This window comes from Mauremys reevesii, linkage group 1 (genome assembly GCF_016161935.1).
Source record: "Mauremys reevesii isolate NIE-2019 linkage group 1, ASM1616193v1, whole genome shotgun sequence".
NCBI classification, from domain to species: Eukaryota; Metazoa; Chordata; order Testudines; family Geoemydidae; genus Mauremys; species Mauremys reevesii.
This window is the reverse complement of record NC_052623.1, coordinates 62,711,367-62,731,745: the sequence shown is the minus strand read 5'-3', so window position 1 is coordinate 62,731,745 and position 20,379 is coordinate 62,711,367. Positions and strand designations below refer to the sequence as shown.

General features: G+C 43.1%; 1 protein-coding gene and 1 long non-coding RNA gene across 14 annotated transcripts in view; one reads left to right on the top strand and one right to left on the bottom strand.

Annotated features, from left to right (window-relative positions):
* RCBTB2 (RCC1 and BTB domain containing protein 2) overlaps window positions 1-9,083 on the bottom strand; it is a 122,082-nt gene extending 112,999 nt beyond the window's left edge. For 10 of the 13 annotated variants that reach the window (XM_039519855.1, XM_039519857.1, XM_039519859.1 and 7 more), the window contains exon 1: window positions 4,898-5,078. The gene's annotated coding sequence lies outside the window, so the exon portion shown is untranslated. The other 3 variants (XM_039519850.1, XM_039519849.1, XM_039519851.1) reach the window with 3 other exon arrangements.
* Window positions 5,180-20,379, top strand: part of LOC120395439 — a 36,244-nt gene continuing 21,044 nt past the window's right edge. The window contains exons 1-4 of the long non-coding RNA XR_005592630.1: window positions 5,180-5,350; window positions 10,293-10,362; window positions 11,152-11,197; window positions 15,145-15,309. This is a non-coding gene — a long non-coding RNA (uncharacterized LOC120395439). The remainder of the gene's footprint in view (window positions 5,351-10,292; window positions 10,363-11,151; window positions 11,198-15,144; window positions 15,310-20,379) is intronic.

Here is a 20,379-nt window from a genome sequence, read left to right as displayed (position 1 = left end):
TCCTAAAACATACAAGACTGCAGTTTCTTTATATAGAGCCTATAACCACTGGCTGAGAGTTGGGAGAGAGAGAAGTATGAGGAAAAAGCCATAATTAATGGCCTACTGATGTCCTTAAAGAGGGGCCAAACCTCTATGCCAATACTTCTTGATTCCATTCTGAAGGTATTTTCAATAGCCTCTGTACATTTATATTGCCTTTTTTTACATTATTCATCTTCTGCTTGGTAGTGATTAATTGATTATCATTTTCCTGTTGTTGGTGTCACTAGGCATAACTCTAGGTAACTCGGGGGGGTGGAAGACCACGAGTGTCGATGAAGCCCTCCTGCTCTAGGCCTAAGTGAGCCAAAGCTCCTCCATGATGAACTTTAACCAACCTAAAATGCTAGCAGCTGCAAAACAGAATGTGTAACAGTCAGCTAACAGCTCAAGGCAGTCTGAAGCGGTAGTGATAAGGGAAGCCTACATGCCTCTGTGAAGGACAAGATAACAGGTCTGGGAAAATTTGCTAACAAGCTACCCTTGCAGCGGCCAAGGTTGCTTACTGTAGTTGCTACAGGGGGGAGGGAGGAAGGAGGGGGGGAACAAAGGGGGGGGGAAACTAAGCTGAAGCAAACAACTTGAATATAAAAAAGGAAAGCTGCTTGTATCTGCGCACTTGATTTGAGACGTGCCAGTCTCCTTGCACCGCTTTGAGATCTCAAATAAATTTTGTCTGCTTCTCCACGCTGGTGTGTTCATTGGCGTGAAGCACACCGGGCAACGAATCCCGCTGTTGCCCCCTCGGGCCCTCTGTGCCGGCAACAGTTCTTGGCGCCCAACGTGGGGCTCGAGGCTGAAATTTGGCCTTGCCCGGATCCCTCCCGGCGGCCGACGGATTGCGGCGACGCCCGACGCCCAGCGCGCACCGGTGATTTCATCGGGGGCCTCGGCGGAGACGCGGTTTGATCGACCCCAGAGGGCACAACAGTGCAACGCGCTCGGATAGTGGAGAAGCAGTTGCGGGTGATGGTGTGGAACCGGTCCCTTGGATAAGGTAGGAACAGTCCAGTGGTCTGGACTTTTGCCTGTTAGGACCTGGGGACGCCCAGTGTCACTCTAGGATATGGGGCAGGGACAGAGTACGGCAGGCAGGGCACGGTGTATGCCCTTAGAATGCATTCTAGCAAATTGGAAAGTGTTTGGATCGGATCCGATGACTAAGAGAAAGCTAAAAAGGTTCTGTACAGTTGACTGGCCTCAATATCAGCTAGAGAGCCAGGAAAGGTGGCCACCGGAAGGATCACTTAATTATAACACGATCCTTCAATTACTCCTGTTTTGTCAGCGAACGGGTAAATGGAATGAACATCTGAATGCGCAATTATTTATGGCTTTACGAAATAGAACAGATATTTTGCAAAAGTGTAATTTGACTCCGACAGGTTCGGTAGTAACTACTGTTAGTCCCCAGAACCCCCCCACAGTTGTAATGGCAGATCCGGTGTCACCTTCGGCTTTCACACCCCCACCATATCAGGACAGGGTGCCCCGGGTTCCTGAGAGTGCCCCCTCTGTGGGATTCTATCCGTTGATTACCGAGACCATAATAGCCCGTCAGGGAACAGAAGCCCGAGAGGCAACTACTATGCAAGTGTACACCCACGTGCCTTTTAACCCAGTGGACCTAGCAGCCTTTAAGGTACAGGCAGGGGAATTCTCCATGAACCCAAGCAAGTTTATTTCAGTCTTTGAGGGATGCCTGGCTAGCCACAAGCCTGATTGGGACGACTGTAATATCCTTATGAGGACCCTGTTGTCTGAGGTGGAGCGGAATCAGGTTATGTCCAAGGCAAGGGAGGAGGCACAGCGGAGACACAAAAGGGATCAGGACAACGTCCCTGTGGCCGCCGACATGGTCCCCCTAGCAGATCCTAGGTGGAATCCTAATGATCACAGACTGCATCAGTGGCAAGGAGCCACTAATTCACAATCTCCACTGGCTGGTTGTCCCTTTCCAGATTCATTTTAAAGGCAGTTTACAGGCTACATCTAAGATACTTCAAATACCACATATCCATCCTTTACCTTGCAAGACAGCTACACGCTATAGGGATGCTAAAATTAGGATGGCCCTGGATAAGACAGGTTTAGGGGCACAATCTATTTTTTCCAGAAGCAAGACCTCAGCTGCAGAATATCGTGTCAGAGATCAGATGGAGCCCAATCCTGACTGTATTCAAATGTAAGGCCCTGATCCGACTATTGATTATGTGGGCTGATCCCTGTGAACAGATCCACGGAAGTCAATGAACCTGCATCTTATTGCAAGACTCACCTATCTGAAAACACCTTTTCCAAGGATGAACCAGTAGCTAGGGAAACTGAAGAGGGGGAGGGGGGAAAGAGAGAGAGACACATAGTGAAAAGAACAAACAAAAGAAAATACATATGCACACCAGGAACAAGGAATACTGTCAAAATATTGCCCTTTAAGGCATGCTCAGTGCTATCTTTGTTTTACCATATGGGCTACGTCTACACTTGAACCTAGGGGTGCGATTCCCAGCTTGTGCAGACATGCTAGCACACTAAAAATAGTAGCATAGCTGCAGTAGAGCAGTCAGCAGTGAGTGGTGGCACGGGCTAGCTGGCCTGAGTGCAATCCCTCCCCATCCCAGGACCCTGTGGTCACATATCCAGGGAGCTAGCCTATTTTTAGCATGCTAGCTTGATGAGAGCTAATGCACATATGTCTATGCAAGCAGAGAACCACAATCCTAGCTAGCTCCAAGCATATACATACCCTTAGATACTGCTTTGATAGGCATGTTAGAAATATCACAAACATATTAGAAATGGTTTGAAGATGTTAGAGGCTACTAATATGTTGAACCCAAGAAACAACAGGACAGGAAGAGAGCAAAGAATAAGATTTTAAAACTCAATGTTGTGAAAAATCCTTTTTTTTTCTTTCCCTCCTTTTATGGTTTACAAAGAAATATCAGTTTCTGGTGCTACATTTAAGGCCAGAAGAAATAAAGTTGCTTTAAAAAAAAAAAGAGAACTCTTAAAAGAAAGAGTAAGGGTCAGAGAGATGATTTAAATAAACTGATTTTCATTACTTGACTTACATGTATGGGTAGCAGAAACTGAGATGAGGCAAGTTATTCATATTCAGAGTGTAGAATTTTTTTGTCTTCTTCAACCACCTCTAGTCAAATGGAGAGGGATAGCTCAGTGGTTTGAACGTTGGCCTGCTAACCCAGAGTTGTAAGTTCAGTCCTCAAGGGGGCCATTTAGGGATCTGGGGCAAATATCCATCTGGGGATTGGTCCTGCTTTGAGCAAGGGGTTGAACTAGATGACCTCCTGAGGTCCCTTCCAATCCTGATATTCTATGATTAAGTAATAGATTTCTGCCTACTTGACTGTGGCAAAAATTAAAGATACATTTGGTAATAAATGTGAGGCTTTAGAAGAAAATGATAATCAATTAATCACTACCAAGCAGAAGATGAATAATGTAAAAAAGGCAATATAAATGTACAGAGGCTATTGAAAATAGTAACAAAGCTTGTATAGAAATTGTGGATCTGTCTGAAGAAGCAGATCCACAGACAATTCCAGGTAAATATCTGAAGGTCTAGAAAATTACAATTAGACAAATCTCATATTGCTAAAAGTTACAAAATTCAAATTAAAATATCACAACCTCTTTCTACAAGAGTAAACATTCTTTTTGAAGGCAGTGTTTCAGATGGTGAGAGTTGAATGCAAGAATGATTTTAATATGTAAGAGAATAGTTTGCGGTTACAATGGGGCCATTTTCAGATAATTAGTGAGTGACTCCAGCAGTGAGAAAAAGGGTTATGATTAGTCCAGGAATCTTATTTATCCAGATCTTTCTTAAATGTCACAGAATAAAAATAAATCTTTTATTAATGTAAGATCTGCCTTTTGGGAAAATAATGTAACAATATTGTTCCTGTACTCAGCTCTAATACATCTGATCTTAAGGGAAAGTACTGTTTATTTTTATGTGACTGATGCTATAAAATGTTTAGAGGCCCAACTTGAGATGCCAGTTCCGACTCCACTGTTCGTCAATTTCAAAACAGCCTCTTCCTCATCACCTGTAATCTACTCTGCAATGAAACAGAACTATAATACAACTAAAAGCCATGAAATAGAGCGAGAGAGTCAATATACAGTTAAATTCCAACAAGTCAAATCCTTTATATTGTGCTGCAAGTTTACACAGTGCTTAGCAATAGGCAAGGTGTACTAAAGCAAAAACAGAATAACTGCCCCAAAGATCAGTATTATTATAGCCCTGTTTCACTGCAGAGTGGATTACAAGGGGATGAGGAAGAGGCTGTTTTGAAATTGACAAACAGTGGAGTCAGAACTGGCTTCTCAAGTTGGGCTTCTAACAAAGTTGCACCATCAGCCACATAAAAATAAACAGTACTCTCCCTTAAAAATCACATGTATTAGAGCTACGTACAGGAACAATATTGTTACATTACTGGCTGTCTGCCACTCTACATCATCCCAAATGGGCAGAGGCCAAGCAGCCTCCTCCACACAGACTCTGAAAGGCAGAAGCTTTCAGTGAGGTGCTGCAACGGCCCAGAGCCCCTCACCTTCCTGTGCAGAGGCAGAGAATTAGGCTGAGCCGCTGTAACCATAATGCATCCCAGTGCCTCCCTAGCACAGTGGCAGGGGCTTCCTGGCCTCCACTTCACACGGCACCTTCGAACTGGGAAGCGGTTGGTTTGGAGGAGCGAAATCCTCCTGCCAGGGAGGAGCCCTGCACGCGACACCCTTTTTGGCGGTGCGCCCCGCCATGGCAGGGCCGGGCACCCCGGAAACACGGCCCCGAGGGCTGCCCGCAGATCCGCTCACTGACCGTGCGGCCCAGCCACTGCGACTCTCCCCTCGCTGAAGGGGCGGGGCTCCCTAAGAAGCTCTCTGCTGTAGCAGGCCGAGGCCAGGCCCGAGCGAGACAGGCTGAGATGACCGCTTGAGCTTCCAGCGCCCGCCTTCCAGCAACGGCCCAGCCACCCACGCCCATGTGTCGCGACCGTTGCTCCCTCACCCCCTCGGGTGGCGCTGGCGCAGCAGCGGGCGGCTCGAGAGGGGGCGGGGAAACGTTCCTGTCAAACTGAACGTTCTGCGCTGCTGCTCTCAACACGCTAACGGCCGCCGCGCCGCGGCCTCAGCGCCTGTCCCCAGAGCAAGGCGCGCGCAGGCTTCTCTCGCCGCAGCCCAAGTCGGGGCGTGAGGCGCTTGCAGGACCCCCCCCGCCCATAGTTTACCTTCCACCCAGGCAGCGGCTCCTCCTCCTGTCAGTGAGACCAGGGTAGGTGCCGCTCTGCTTAGGCGCTTCCTCAGCCCGTGGGGGAGGCGGGAGGGAGCGTTTTGGCGCCTCCCACCGTACACAGGCTGGCTGCGGCAGAGCCTTTAAACCCCACTAGCCAGGGGGGTATCGGCCTCAGCGGACCGGCCCGGCTCTGCCAGTGCCTGCGTGCGGGGAGCCTGCCCCTCTGCCCGGGGCATGCCCGCCCTACCGCCCCCGGAGCGCCAATGGGGAGAGAGCAAGGCGGGCGAGAACTAGCCCCGGCTCCCCCAGCCGTCTGGCCCTGTTAGGGGGCTACCAGCTCTTGGCTGCAGGCTCAGGGATGGATGTTACCAGGGCGCACCCTGTGCCATGGGGGATGGGGGGGCATCCCCTGGGTTCTGGGGTACAGTCAGCGCCTCTCAACACTTTCCCAGCTCCCAGGGTCGAAATGGTGGGTGAAGCCCAAGTCAGAGAGGCTCCAAATGTGGGTGGGGGGCTACAATGTATCCCCCCCCAAGAAACAAAATGCTGTGGGGTGCCAAGGAAACAGCTTTGGCAACAAGAAATGGGAGGGGCACTACTTAGGGGTGGGATGTAGGGCCCAGCTCCAGATGATCCACAAGGTGTTTAGGCACCTAGCCCCACGATTTAGGTGCCAGCATCCCAGTTTTAGGAACCACTGTGATCCATAACCCCTCCCACTTGGCTGCTGCTCAACCCTGTAGGCACGTAAACTCACTCAGCAACTAATTTTTTCTGTAAAAGTTCCTTAAGTGCCTACGTGTCAACCTCTGGACATAGAATCAAAGAATCATAGCATTGGAGGGGACCTTGAGAGGTCATCTAGTCCATTCCCCTTCATACATGGCAGAATTAAATATTATCTAAACCAGGGGTAGGCAACCTATGGCACGCAAGGTGATTTTCAGTGGCAGTCACACCGCCCGGGTCCTGGCCACCAGTCCGGGGGCCTCCGCATTTAAATTAAATTTTAAATGAAGCTTCTTAAACATTTTTAAAACCTTATTTATTTTACATACAACAATCGTTTAGTTATATATTATAGACTTATAGAAAGAGACCTTCTAAAAACGTTAAAATGTATTACTGGCATGCAAAACCTTAAATCACAGTGAATAAATGAAGACTCGGCACACCACTTCTGAAAGGTTGCCAACCCCTGATCTAAACCATCCCTGACAGGTGTTTGTCTAACCCACTCTTAAAAATCTACAATGATGGAGATTCCACAACCCCCTGAGGCAATTTATTCCAGTGCTTAACCATCCTGACAGGAAGTTTTTCCTAATATACAATTTAAACCTACACCGCCCTTGTTGACGTTGCTTCTCAAAGATTAACAAGAACAATTTTTCTCCCTTCCTCTCTCCCTTGTAACAGTTTTTAAGTACATAAAAGGTTATGTCCCCTTTCAGTCGCCTCTTCTCCAAACTAAACAAATCCAGTTTTTCCCATCTCCCATCATAGGTCATGTTTTTTAGACCTTTAATAATTTTGATTGCTCTTCTGTGGACTGTCTCCAGTTTAGAGAAATGTGGTGCCCAGAAATGGACACAATACTCCAGTTGAGGCCAAATCAGCAAGGAGTAGAGTAAGAATTATTTCTTGTCTTGCTTACAACACTCCTGCTAATACATCCCAGAATGATGTTTGCTTTTTTTTGGAACAGTGTTACAAAAATGTTGGATGTTCACGGATATTTAGGGCTTGGCTACACTCGAAACTCCAAAGCGCTGCCGCGGGAGCGCTCCCGCGGCAGCACTTTGAAGTGCAAGTGTGGTCACGGCACCAGCGCTGGGAGAGAGCTCTCTGAGTGCTGCAGGTACTCCACCTCCCCGAGGGGATTAGCTTACAGCGCAGTAACTTGCTGCGCTCAGGGGGGTGTTTTTTCACATCCCTGAGTGAGAAAGTTGCAGCGCTGTAAAGCACCAGTGTAGCCAAGGCCCCTGTTTGTGATCCACTATGACCCTCCAGATCCCTCTCTGCAGTATTCCTTCCTAGGTATAGGCACTACTACTGCCCTATAGCCACCTGGATGTATACCCAGAGCCCTTTAAATCCCCGCCACGGCTCTGGTGGCTGGGCTGGGGCCGGGATTTAAAGGGCTCAGAGCTCCCCGCCACTGCGGGCAGCCCAGAGCACTTTGAATCCCAGCCATGACTCTGGCGGCCAGGGTGGGGCCAGGATTTAAAGGGCTCAGAGCTCCCGCAGCTGCGGGCAGTCCTGAGCCCTTTAAATCCCTCCCACGGCTCTGGCGGCCGGGCTGGGGCCAGGATTTAAAGGGCTCGGGGGTTCCCCGAAGCGGCAGGAGCTCCAGGCCCTTTAAATCCCGGCCCCAGCCCGGCAAAGCTCGGGGTTCCCCGTGGCGGCCGGAGCCCTGGGCCCTTTAATTTGCCCCTGAGCCCCAGGGGGCTCCCAGCCACCTCTTCAGCTGGGAGCCCATGGTTGATTTAAAGGCCCTGGGGCTCCCAGCCACAGCTGGTGCCCCAGGGCCTTTAAATCTTGAGAGGCCCCGCCTCTTCCGCCTGAGGCCACGCCTCTTCCGGATGAGGCCACGCCCCCCAGGACTCCAGCAGTACTGTTAAGTCCTGTAAGTTACTTTCACCCCTGCCTGTGGGGCCCAATTTGGTAGGCATGCTCTGAGGCTGCACACCAGATTAGGTCCCATTCAAAATCAGGCCACCACAGGAGGTGGTGCTGGTTCCCATGCTCACCCTATAAGTTTTAGCACCCTAGTTAAACCACTCACTTGGGATGTGTGGAGTCGGGATTCAATTCCCTCCTATCTGCCTGGTGGGGAGAAAACGATTTGAACAGGATGTTTCCCACCTCTCAGGAAAATGCTCTAATCATTGAGCTATGGGATGTTTTGATGTGAGGTTCCCTCAGTCTATTCTGTTGAAACAGTTCCACTAATTATGTATAAATAATTAAAGTAATTGGATCAGGGGAGTGGTCCCTGAGTATCCTACTCCTGTGTAACCACCAGACTATAAAGTCATTCACTCGCTAATCCTCTTTTTCCGTGACCCAATGACTTTAAGCAATCTGCTCACTCACATTGGTTCCTACTAGAGAAATTGAGAGAGAGTGATGTATGGGTATAAAGAGTTGCTTGCTTTTAAGAACTGCTCACATGGCTTGTACAAGGTAAAGCTGCAAGCTAAAAACCATAAAATTTTGTGGGCACTCTAATCAGGAAAACACTATGGCATTCCCCACAAGGTTCTGCTTCCTCTTTGTTTATTAAAAAAATAGCACTATACAAAATGAAGCCCACATTAAATAGACTAAGAACAGGCTAATTAATAGATCTCAAAAAGTAGTTAATGGGGAATCATCATTGAATGAGGGTGTTTTTAGTGGGGTTCCAAAAGGATTGGTTCTTCAAGTATCTGTACATGTGCATCCTGGTCTTGCTGCACATGTGCCCCACTCATAGGAGTTCCAATTTTTTTTGCCTAGCAGTGTCTATTGGGGTTGTTACATACCCCCTATATGCTTTCACACTCCTCTTCTGATGGCATAAACGGCAGCATGGCCCCAACCTCCACCCAATTCCTTCTTACCTTCCATGGGAGCGAGGAGCACACCCTCAGCGTCCTCTTAGCTACTGTAGTCTTTATAGTTACATAGTTAGGGTAGTCACTGAATTCAGATGTAGATTTTTCTTTTATACTTTATTTTAGTCTGTTTGAAATATATATATCTATGTAGTTAGTTAGATTTAGTCAGTCTCAATACCAGAGCTGAATCAAACTCATGCAATTTAAATACCTACCCATCGTGCAATACTGCCATGCCTTTAAAAGGGGGGTATGTTAAATGTCTTTTTTGTTTAGGGGACCCTCACACTACCTCAAAATATGTAGTTTGCAAATCAAAACACACCCAAAAATCCAGAGAGATGCATTTGACCCTATTTGTAATGGAGAAATCCAGGAGAGGAGCATCTGGCTCTGAAGTTTTTCCAAGAGAAGAGTCTCATGTTTCGTTATCAAAACCCCACTCACTGAGTGCTCCCTCAATGAGAAACGTCACTCTGGGTTCCTGGGGAGTGAAGAGCTCTTATTCCTCTTCCAAATCTTCTAAGACTTCAGATGCCCTCCGAGCAGTCTATTACCCGCACTGCCCATGGAAGGAAGGAGCACAGCACCAAGTCTGACAACTGCCACTGATCATAGTTTCCAGTACCAAAAAAGAAGAGAACAGAGTCATAATTCACTTTCCTAAGTGAGCAGGGATGAAGCTGGTACCATACTCACCAGTCTCCTTGGTGCTGACCTGTACCATTCAAAATGGTTTAATGTTGACCAGCCATCAGTATCGATGCCTTCGGTACTGTCTTTTTTGTCATCCTTGGTGCTGATGCCAGGGTAGTTCTACAGCACCATTCTTCCTCACTTCACACTTAGGCATGGGATAGGCAGCTGTACATATAGGGTAAGGCATCTGTGTGTGTGTCCAGGGACAGAAACTTAGATGCAGAGGGAACATTTACAGTGCAAATTTAGGTACTGAGTTTAGGTGCTTACAGGGTTAGGTGGCAGCAGAGAGGGGATTTTGCAGTTAGTGGTAGTGCCTAAAACTGAGATTTAAGGCCCAGATTTTTAAAGATATTTAGGCATTGCTGTGCTCAGCATTGCACCACCTGTTTTAGAAGCCCGTTTCATTTTTAAAAGTCCCTTTTGCCTAAATCCTCTTTGAAAATGATATTTAGGCATTGCAACACTGAGTGAAGCAATGCCCATTTACCTTTAAAAATCTGGGCCTAGATGCCTATATCTGGGGCTTATATGCCTTTGTCCCTTTGTGGATCTCACCCTGGCTCCCTCTATAGCATCAGGCAACTGACTTCTTTGTTTCAGTTTCTACATCTTTAAATTGCGATAAATAAAGACAAGACAAACACTACCACTAATAAAAAAGTTTATACACCTAGGAACCCTGACTCTTGTGGAAAAAGGTTAACACAGACCAACTGAACACAGACCAGCTGTGACAGATCACAGGTATTCTTTCTAGATTGGATGTTTTTCTAAAAGATATGATCTTGGAATTATTTTGAGAAAGATATATGGCCTGTGTTATTCAGGAAGTCAGACTAGATGATCACCATGAGACTTTCTGGCCTTGGAATCCATGAAAAATCCATCCTATTTTTTTAGTGGTACATTATGAAAACAGAACACCTGGTTATGATTTATTTAGTATGATTTATAAAGAAATATGTATGGACAAGAACCATATGTTCTACTGCCTGGTTCAGAGATGTCTCATAATTTTAGTCTTTAACAAGGTTTTTGTCTCGTTAACTGCTTTTGTAGTGGAACAGCCTGTAATTGTGTAATATTACCCATTGTATTTAGACCTAACTAAACTTTTCCTATTACTGTTTTGAAATTACAATTATAATTCAAAGAAATAAAATTCTTTAATATTTTAGTTTGGGAAAAATGTCACAATGGAAAATTTCCTGATTTCTCCCCTCCTTAGAATATATCTATTTTGATACTTTTACTGATTTTTAAGTCTTTAGTCTGACTCCATCCTTTTTGAACTTTTGCACCAATATATGTTTCAGCAATGGGTTGATCCTGCATCATTAAAGTTAATGGGAGTTTTACTATTGACTTCAATGGAAGCAAGGGCTAATTTCATGCATGGTTGCATAGGTTGAATAAATTGGTTAATATAGAGGAAAAACCCAGGACTTCCTTAAAATTCTGATTTTAACATTCGTACAGCAAACTTCAAGGAATACTATGGTAAATTTTGCAAACGTCTTTTGTTTATTAAAGGAACTGGACCTCAAAATGTATACAAAGAGCAAAGTTCAAGAAACAGGTAACTGGAGGGGAAATTTACTAAGAAAATAACCATTCTGTAAATGTCCTGTTATCTAATTCTTTGCAAAATGCTATTCCTATCCCTACAGATAATAGTTTTTCCACACAAAAAAGTTACAGCCAGGAAATATTTTGAATAGCTTAACAACATTTCCTGATAACAAAATGACAGTAGTTACAACAAAACTCAACAACAGGAAATGTTTATCACGCAACGATAATTTTTTTTGTCTTCATTGCTATACTTAACACACGTCTGTGCTGACTGAGTGTGCCCGTCCTGTCCAACAAAGCTTCAAGTATGACTTACATCTGGTTGTGACATGATATGATGTTATTTCATAATATTCATTTTCTTTATATCTTGATTTTTGTCTGCAATGAGAAATGAAATATTAAATTCATTTGGAGTTGTGATACAGGGGGAGAGCGGGGGAGAGTAGCTCCCTTTGATGGACACCCAGCCAGCCAGTTAGCTGTAAAATCCCTCTTGGTCTGTTCTCTGCTTGCTTTACCTGTAAAGGGTTAACAAGCCCATAGGTAAAAGAAAAGGAGTGGGCACCCGACCAAAAGAGCCAATGGGAAGGTAGAACTTTTGAAAATGGGAAAGAAACTTTCCCTTTGTCTCTTGTTCTCCAGAGAAGCAGGGGCAGAGCAGCAACGCTGTAAGCAGGAATGCTGTGTAGGTTTTGAACTAAGTATGAAAAATTATCTCCCATACCTAGAAGGAATCATTTGGTTAGGGAACGTTTAGATAAATATGATCAGGTTTATTCTTTATTTTGGCTTGTGGATCTCCTCTGTATTAACCCCAGATGCTTTTGTTTGCTTGTAACATTTAAGCTGAACCCCCAAGAAAGCTATTTTGGGTGCTTAATTTTTGGAATTGCTCTTTTAAAATCTAGCAAAAGCCTAAGTTCCAGATGTATTTTCTTTCTTTTTGTTTTTAATATATTTACCTTTTTTAAGAACAGGATTGGATTTTTGGTGTCCTAAGAGGTTTCTGCATATGTTGTTTAATTAGCTGGTGGTCACAGCCTATTTTTTTTTTTTTTCTTTCTTCTTCCTCCCCTGGGGTGGGTGTGAAAGCTTGAGAGTACCCAGGGAGGGGAGAAGTGTGCAGTGCTCTGAGTTCCAAGGGATTTTCTGCATTTGGGTTTGGGCAGCATTTATCAAGGTCAGGAGAAAGAAAAGCTGTAACCTGTAACCTTGGGAAGTCTTGGCAAGGAAAGTATTATTTTTTTTTTTTTTAGAATTCCTGCACCCCCCACTGGGAGACAGGGGGAGACAGAGAGGAGCTGTTGTTGAGAGAGTGGAGAAAGTAGTGAGGCTCAGTATTTCCTTCTGTCTCTTCTGAGGTATTACTTGTGTGAACTCAGTGAGTTCAAGTAAATAAAATTTTAACCAGGAGGTAGGGACTCAGGTAGATCTTAATTAGCCAAGGCTAACTTGTATTGAAAAAATGCCTGAAAAAAATCAAAAATAATGAATAAAAAAAAAATAAATTAATATATAAAAAAAATAATAAATAAAAAAAATTGGCTAATACTGGAAATTTTAAATTTAGCTATGACATCTTTTTATTTTTTATTCAACAGAATTTGTTATGCATATTTGCAGTTATATCTGATTGGAATTAATTGATAAACTTAACATTAACGGATGGCATACCAAGTTGGGAAAGAAGAAAAAAAGAACAAGAAGAGAACTATATTAACCAGGGTTTGTAACCTGTCTTTTTTGTGTGGCCTGTACCCCCAATGGCTGATAGCTAAAATAATGAATAAATAATAAAAAAGCTCTAGAAGTGATCAGGGCAATTACAGAGTAACCCTAAAGTCGGTACAGCATAAATAATAAAAAAAAGTAAAACAATAGTAAAGAATCAAAAATAAGAAAGAAAAGAATTGGATAAATTAGAACATAAATTCATGGTTGGTAAAAAGTCAATTTGGTTTCTGTAATCTAAAGAGTTCTTGTCTTTGTCAGACACAGGGGGGACAATGTGGACAAGACATGTGGACACTTAGATTTCTTGAAAGCCTTGACAGTAAACTCACCAAAGGCTCTAAAGGCTCTTCATGGTTGTCAAGGGAAGTTGTCATGGGATAGGAAGGTCCTTTCATGGATTGAGAACTGGTTAAAAGACCGGGAATTAATGGTGGAATTAATGGTACTAGTGGAGACTGGAGAGGGTAACTAGTGGTGTTCCCCCAACTAGTTTCAACACCAATCCTATCGTGGTAAAGTTTGCAGATGATACTAAACTGCTCAAGATAGTTAAGACCAAAGCAGACTGTGAAGAACTTCAAAAAGATCTCACAAAACTAAGTGATTGGGCAACAAAATGGCAAATGAAATTTAATATGGATAAATGTAAAGTAATGCACATTGGAAAAAATAACCCCAACTATACATACAATATGATGGGGGCTAATTTAGCTACAACAAATCAGGAAAAAGATCTTGGAGTCATCATGGATAGTTCTCTGAAGATGTCCATGCAGTGTGCAGAGGTGGTCAAAAAAGCAAAGAGAATGTTAGGAATCATTAAAAAGGGGATAGAGAATAAGAAGGAGAATATATTATTGCCCTTATATAAATCGATGGTATGCCCACATCTTGAATACTGTGTATAGATGTGGTCTCCTCATCTCAAAAAAGATATACTGGCACTAGAAAAGGTTCAGAAAAGGACAACTAAAATGATTAGGGGTTTGGAACAGGTCCCATATAAGGAGAGATTAAAGAGGCTAGGACTTTTCAACTTGGAAAAGGGGCGACTAAGGGGGGATATGATAGAGGTATATAAAATCATGAGTGATGTGGAGAAAGTAGATAAGGAAAAGTTATTTACTTATTCCCGTAATACAAGAACTAGGGCTCACCAAATGAAATTAATAGGCAGCAGGTTTAAAACAAATAAAAGGAAGTTCTTCTTCACACAGTGCAGTCAACTTGTGGAACTCCTTGCCTGAGGAAGTTGTGAAGGCTAGGACTATAATAGCGTGTAAAAGAGAACTGGATAAATTCATGGAGGTTAAGTCCATTAATGGCTATTAGCCAGGATGGGTAAGGAATGGTGTCCCTAGCCTCTGTTTTTCAGAGGATGGAGATGGATGGCAGAAGAGAGATCACTTGATTATTACCTGTTAGTTTCACTGCCTCTGGGACACCTAGCATTGGCCACTGTCAGTAGACAGGATATTGGGCTAGAGGGACCTTTGGTCTGACCCAGGACGGCCATTCTTATGATTACTTTAGTGATAAATGTGACATAAGTTATGTTACGGGTTGGGTCACAGAATCTCCCTCAAGACTGTCACTAGATCTGCTGGGATACCACTGAGAACAACCCGCCCTGCCAGAAAAGGCTTCCCTCCACTCCCCTCTTGCTGAGCTAGACACACCAGTCAGCTCCAGCACAGACCAAGAGGTTGGCCCACACCCACCTGCAGTTCACAGAAATTAAGATTCACTTAGCCCAGGGGCTTCTCAGTTAACAGGGACTTTCCCAGCACCCAGTAGTCAGTCTTTTTGGGAGAATAAACCCTCAATAAATCCATTTTACTCTGTATAAAGCTTATACAGGGTAAACTCATAAATTGTCCGCCTTCTATAACACTGATAGAGAGAGATGCACAGCTGTTTGCTCCCCCAGGTATTAATTACTTACTCTGGGTTAATTAATAAACAAAAGTGATTTTATTAAGTATAAAAAGTAGGATTTAAGTGGTTTCAAGTAATAACAGAGAGAACAAGGTAAGTTACTAAGTAAAATCAAAATATGTAAGACTAACTTAATACACTAAGGATCTAGTTACAAATACTAACTTTTGACTCTAGGTGTCATCTCAGGTACAATCCTTTTCAGACCAACATTGTAATTTATGCTCTGGGTCCAGCAATTACTCACACCCTTGTAGTTACAGTCCTTTGTTCCAGTTCCTTTCAGGCATCTCTTTGGAGTGAAGAGGCCATCTCTTGAGCCAGCTGAAGACCATATGGAGAGGCTTCCAGGGCCTTTTATATTCTCTCTCTTGTGGGTGGAAACCTCTTTGTTCTTCTATGCAAAATCAGAGCACCAAGATGGAGTTTGTAGCCATCTGGGTAAGTCACATGTCCATGAATGATTCAGCTTTTTGTAGGCCAACACCATTGTTTACATGTTCGTTTGAACGTTCCCAGGAAAGCGCAAATGTGGATTGGCATCTCCCAAAGTCCATTGTTAATTAAGTAATCCCAATTACTTGAATAGCCTCTTCACAATATATTGGCCAAACCTCCCTTATGGATTTCCTACAGCAAAAACTTCAAATACAAGCATAGAGCCAACGCTCATAACGTTAGATATAAAAATGATACATGCATACAAATAGGATGAATATATTCAGTAGATCATAACCTTTGCAAAGATATGTTACATGGCATATCTAGCACAAAGCATATTCCAGTTATATTTACACTTATAAACTTATTTGCATAAATATATAGAGTGCAACGTCACAAGTTACATCTGATGGTCATTTACACCAATGCCTGGAATGATGAATTTCAAGAGTACCTATCTGGATGTCTTGTTATGGCAACCTACCTTAATGTAAGGTATGTTTACACTTAAAACTCTACAGCGGCATAGCTGCAGGTGCACCGCTATAGTGCTGCAGTGTAGATACTACAGTGATGCAGGGGTGGAGCACAGTTCTTGTTGCTGTAGTTAATCCACCTCCCCAAGGGGCAGTAGCTAGGTCAACAGAAGAATTTTCCCATCGCCCTAGCACTATCTACACCAAGGTTTAGGTTGGCATAGCTATGTCTCTCAGAGACATAGTACAATAGGACTCCATATTTCTAGTTTTAGATACAATAGGACCTCAGAGTTAACTTCATATTTATAATTTGAGATACAAGAATGATACATACATACAAATAGGATGAACACACTCATTAGATTATAAGCTTTGTAATGATACCTTACAAGAGACCTTTTGCATAAAGCATATTCCAGTTACATTATATTCACATTACAAGCATATTTTCATAAAGCATATGGAGCACAATGTCACATCCTGGTGTTACCGTGTCCCATTGCTTATCATCATTCCACCAAGTTTTTCTGATCCCTATTATATCCATTTCCTCATTTAATACCAGGCATTCAAGTTCACCCAATTTAATATTTACACTTGCATTTGTATACAAACACTTACAAAATTTGTCAATATTTAGTTGTTGCCTTCATGTGATGTAACTGAATGTAATTCATTTTCATTTGACTGTTTCTCTTCAGTTCTTACCTGTATTTTATCGGCTTCTATTCTCTCCTCTTTACTAAGATACAGAGAATCCCCATTAAAAGATCCTCCCCAAAGGATGTCATTGACCAAACCATGTACTTCTCCACACCTGTCGGCTTTCCCCCAGCCCTTACTTTAAAAACTCTTCTACAACCTTTTAAATTGTATTTACCAGCATTCTGGTTCCATTTTGGTTTAGGTGCAATCCATCCTTCCTATATAGGCTCCTCCTTTCCCACAAGGTTCTCCAGGTTCTCTAGGGGGAGGAGGGATAGCTCAGTGGTTTGAGCATTGGCCTGCTAAACCCAGGGTTGTGAGTTCAATCCTTGGCCACTTAGGATCTGGGGGGGGGCAAATCCTGCTAGTGAAGGGGGGGCTGCTGGGGCTGACCTCAAACCCCTTTTCCCAGCCTGGGAGATTGGTATATCTCCAATTATTACCAGTTCCTAATAAACCTAAATTCCTCCTCCCTATACCATCATTTCATCCATGCATTGAAACCCTGCAGTTCTTCCTGACTAATTGGCCCTCCACATGGAACTGCAGCCATTTCAGAGAATGCTACCATGGAGGTAATGAACTTTAATCATTTACCTAGCAACCTCAATTTGGCCTCCAGGACCTCTCTCTTACTTTTTCCTATGTCATTGGTACCTACATGTACCACAACCACTGGCTCCTCCCCAGCACTTCAGATAAGTCTGTCTAGATGTCTCAAGAGATCCTCAATCTTTGCACCTGGCAGACAATTCATCATGCAGTTGTCTCGTTCATCACGGACCCAACTGTCTATATTCCTAATAATCAAATCCCCATTACTACTATCTGTCTCTTCCTAACAGCCAGGGTCCCCTCCTCCAGAGGGGTAGCCTCAGTGTGAGAGGATACCATGACATCATCCAAAAGGAGGGTCTAACTGCAGGATTGTTTCCCTCCGCTCTAGTTTGATGTTCTCCTTTCTCAAGACTTTCATGCGCCTCAGCATCACAGAGGCTGCCAGACTCGGAGTGGGACCCCTCTACTGTGTCCCAGAAAGTCTTATCAATGTACCTCTCTGTCTCCCATAGCTCCTCCAGTTCAGCTACTCTGGCCTCACAAATGCATACTCTGTCTCTGAGGGCCATGAGTTGCTTAAACTGATTGCACACATATGCCCCAGGCCCTGTCCACTAGGCAGATCATCATGCATGTTGCATTCAATTAAATAAATTGGATAGTCCCCATTCTGCTGCTGGACTCCTGCCTGCATTATTGCTACTCTTGCAGCTTTTTGTTTTGTTTTTTTGTTTTTATTTTTTGTTGGAGAGAGGGTTATTGGCTCAAGGTTAGCAAATGTTAGGTGTATCTGGCTCTCACACTCCCTCTCTAAACTCCCTTGCAAAATCCCCCTGTTTCCTGCTCCAGTTTACTAGCTGCTCTGGTATCTTAGGAGCTGGCTTTTTAAACCCTTGTTCTCCCTGAGTAGGCCTGCTCCCTTTTTAAGGGACCCTAAAGGGATACCTAAAAGGCTTTCCTTCTGTTGGGGACCAGCATTTCACACTGTCTCCCTGCTGTCTGGTGATTTATACAGTTACAAAGGCTTTCAATGCAAATGTTCAAATATTTCGTTATAATATGGGAGACTTCTAAGTGAGATTAATGCATGCACCAAGTCACAAGCATTCAATAAAGTCTAAATACTAAACACATTCTTATAATTTTAATACCTATTTTAATAATACTAAAAGTTGAGCCATACAGGTGAGCCAGATTGATTTCAGCTATGTATTTGTCTGTATTCAACTGAGGCATGGGGACCTTGGCTTGAGCTGGCACCTGGTCTGCTAGCATCACAGTACCAATAAACTGTAGGTAATCCAATACAAAACCTATCTGTAGTTGCAGCCATTATTATCATTTCCAGGTGTTCTGTAGACCAGGCGATTCAGAGACATCTCCTTTGACCTTAATAAATGAATCAGTGATAAATTCTGTACTACAAATATAAAACCTATGGTACTGTGTATACATTCAACTGTAAATTGTTCAATAACTTCAGCTTGGTAATATACATATATGCTATGTCAAGATTGCTAAAGTTACACTATGGCTAATTTGTTTTTATTATATGACACTGTTTAGCGTTGGTTTTAAAATAGGTGTCTGATGAGAAGCTTACAGAATAGTTAGTGTGCCAGATAATAACACTGAGATCTAGTGGTTGCAGAGTTTGTACTTATTTGGCACAATGTTTTTGTGAAAAGTCTATATTTTTTTCTGTACAATAAACCTCCCTTACCTCTCTCAACAATTGAGGTACTCAATAGGTTGTAGAAAAAAATAATAAAGCCAAGCAACAAAATTTAGAATATTTTTATATTAAAGAACAAGATACGTATTGGTAAAAAAATAAGAAACTTCCTTATCTTTTATCAAAAGCTTTATTTTTTTAAATTATCACTAGAAAGCAAACTTGCATGACAGATTGACAGAACCAAGTAATACATATTATTCTTATTCCCAGAAATTAGAGGATGCCTGATCTTTTTTCTCACTTTCGTGACAACACTATTATGTTTTACTCTTCCTCTGAGAAAATTTTCACTTCTTTAAAGAAAGAAAAATCGCTGTGTTGTGGCCAAGCAGCACTTTAACATAAATTGTTCTTTATTGGTTTATAGTGCATCTGTCATGTGTATCAAGGTGCCATAGAATATAACACCAAAAAACAGATAGCAATAAATGTCTAAAAATAATAAGCGGAAAGGAATATTTAAGATGCACTTTAAAAATACAAAATGCACTGGTTTGATGAATTCCACCCAGCTACATATGGAGGTCTTTTTAGAAGCAGATGGCCATAATTAGTAACAGACTATGCAGAAAAATCAGTTAAATGGTGAGTCAGAATGAGGGTGAATCTATTAGGCAACAAATTAATTACACAATGTATCAGCTATGGAACATATCAGTTATGCAGAGAATCGCATCTATAAGAAATGAATCAATATGTAGATAAGCAATAGCACAAAGAATCAAATATAGAGCAGGCCGTTTAAACCCAGAATGGAAATAATAGGCAGGCAATAAGGCCAGGCGCCACAAAGGGACTTAGGCATTGCAATGCCAAACTTTTAGGTGCCTAGAGGGTTGCCAACTCTGACTGAAGCTATTCCATGAGATTCCCCCTCCCCCAACATGACGTAATGTCATTTTCTTAAAATATTCTATTAAAATCTCCTGGATTGCCTTCAATAGTCACTGGGAGATCAATGCTGATTCCAGGAGACTCCAGGACAATCCTGGAGGGTTGGCAACCCTAGCATGTCTAGAAAATCACTGGAACAACAGTAGGATCTACAAAGCCTGGGCTAGACACATAGACCCAGCTCCTCAAAGATCCTAACCTCCATTGATTTCAGTGGAACTTTGGAACCTTGTAACAGGGTAGCTTGGCCTATAAGAGCTGGAGTGCCTGGAGCTAGCCAACCCTGATTGCTGAAAGAGGCATACCTTAGAGAGATCAGGTGCTTTGCTTATAAAGAGAAGCTGGAGGGAGGGGGAATGCTCATGGATCAGAGACTACTAGGAGTGAGTGGGCTCTAGTAAAGGGTTCTGGGAGTTAGATGTGAGACTCCAGCCAGATAGGACTTGAGTTTGGGAATGCCCTGCCAACACAGGAAAGTTCCCAGGCAGAAAAGCCTGGGAGGAGGAAAATAAATGTTTGTTTGTTGGACTTTAATTTGGGATTTTGGGTTTTATTTTGAGTTTTATTTTGGGTTTTATTTATTCTTATGTGAATAAATACAGACCCCTAGGAGGGGTATTCTGATCACAGAAAAAGTGTGTGGAGTCTGTGTAAGGGGTTCTTAAGAGGCAAAACAGTGTGGATGCTGCAGAGGGA